The 2,084-nt window shown below is 41.2% G+C and overlaps 1 non-coding gene across 1 annotated transcript; it reads left to right on the forward strand.

The window, feature by feature from the left end:
* The first annotated feature begins 202 nt into the window (after positions 1-202).
* On the forward strand, positions 203-307 carry LOC131896254 (U6 spliceosomal RNA). Its single transcript, XR_009375413.1, has one exon. It is a non-coding gene; the product is annotated as a U6 spliceosomal RNA (small nuclear RNA).
* The last annotated feature ends 1,777 nt before the right edge of the window (positions 308-2,084 follow it).

The raw sequence follows: 2,084 nt of genomic DNA on the forward strand, positions 1-2,084 counted from the left end.
AGTTTGCAATGCCTTTCTTAGTTCGTTGAGCTGGTTGTGTTCCCACACTCAAGAATTACAGGCAGGCTGTCGTTCCCACTTGGCATTTACACTAGTTTTGTGAATCCACACACTACATGACAAGGGCTTTACCCACTGAGCCTTCTCCTCAGCTCCAAAGCAGGGTTCTTAGAGGCCAACAAGGAAGAAAATGAGGAGCACTGGCTTCAGCAGCACACGTCTTCCTAAAATTGGAAGGATGCAGAGAAGATTAAGATGGTCCCAGTGTAAGAATTACACAAAAATTCCTAAAGCATTTTATATTTTCCAAAATTTCATGGCTAGAGAAACTTTGGGCCTGAGAGGAAACCCTTCTATCATTATTTTGCTAAATGGACATGTCAGCAAACTGCCTTCTAAATATTTGTTTATACCCAAAGATCTGTGCTGCTTGAAACATGGTAAGAGAAGCTTCGTCTTGCAGTGGGTCAATGCAGAGACTTAGAATTGACACTGAGACTAGGTGACTGTGAGTGCTCATCCCTAGGTTGGGATATCTGTTTCAAGCCCTCCATGCAAGGCTCAGGGTTTATTGTGGAAGAGGGATAGAAAGAATGTAAGAGCTGCAGGATGGGGAGAAGTGGTGTGAAATACTGTCTTCTGGACCAGACACAGCTGTCACATTCATAAACACACAGTTGTGGTTAAAGCCAGACAAAACAAGAGCATGGATGGGGAAGAGATTCCTAAGGCCTTATTCCTTGCTGAGGAGCTATTGGCATGATGGCTGTTGGAGGAGCCATCTTTCTTGGGGCTGTATCTACCTTTGGTCTGCCTATGCTCCATGGATGGCTTCACACCCATGCACATATGGGCAGCGCTAATGAAACTTTTCTTAAAAGAAGACACTAAGTTAGGGAACGTTGGACTGAGGAAATGGGAGATTTCCTCAAATTGCTTTCTATACATGTGTAAAATTCTCAAAGAATCAATGTAAAATAGTATTTTTAACAAAAGAAAGAAAAATAAATTATACAATTAAAAAGTCTGTAAATACTTTATTAGGGACGATGGCTCAATATCTTAAAGTAAATACAGACTAAGACAAGAAAATACCACGTGAGTCCATTCGTTTTCTTGTTTCTGGGACAAAATACCTGATGGATTTCTTTCAATTCACATTTTCATGGCAGAGAAGGCCCTGATCACGGTGGTGAGGACCCCTCCTCTTCCCGGTGATAGGCTTGTAAAAGGGCTTGTTCACATCTCGGTAGCCAATGAGAAAACAGAGAGTCTGGGCTAGAACCTGGACCAGGCTTTAATCAATCAGATCCAGCCCAGAAACCCATTTTCTCCAGTAAGGCCCCCTCTCTAAAGGTTTCCAAACAGGACACCAAAGTGGTACATAACTCATGCTCCAGTTATACAAATGACAGTCTGGAATTTAAATTATAGTGATGTTCTGAAGTTATAGGTTATTGGAAGAGGGGAAGGAAGGCTGGAATGGATTTTTTTTTCTATTTTTATTTGCTTTTCGTTACACTCAACACTTAGACATGACACAAAGACTTTTTTTTTCAACTTACACTGATTTTAAAAAATGCAAAAACTTCTTCAAGTTCCCATTATTATTTTGATAGAGACCACCAGGCATCTTCATCCCCACTTCTCTTCTTTGTTTAGAAGTTTACAAAAAGAGCGTTTGTGGCCTCTCAGAACCAACTGGATTTGCCTGGGTAATGGACCATACCAAAAAAAGAGGTTAGGAACCTTCAACTGAAGCTACTTCTAGGCAGTTTTTAAAGACCACTCCACATGCATTTAGTTCTAGAAAGAAAAAAAAAAAAGCAAACGTCATGATTATTTGACAGGAAAGTGTGGTCACACTGATGGAAAAGAATTAGCTAAAGATCTCAGCATGCTGAGAGGTGAGGCAATGTGGAGAGCCAGGCAGTCAGCGGTGGGGCAGGGGGAGCCATTTGTAAATCTATTATCAATTTCCATGGGGTGTTTTACTGAGAGCAATTGGAGATTTGTGACAGATGTTTATTTCGGCTGCCTGCCCAGTATGTGTGGGCTGAAACCATTCATCAGTCAGTTAAAAG

The sequence above is a fragment of the Peromyscus eremicus genome, chromosome 19 (assembly GCF_949786415.1).
Source record: "Peromyscus eremicus chromosome 19, PerEre_H2_v1, whole genome shotgun sequence".
NCBI lineage: Eukaryota > Metazoa > Chordata > Mammalia > Rodentia > Cricetidae > Peromyscus > Peromyscus eremicus.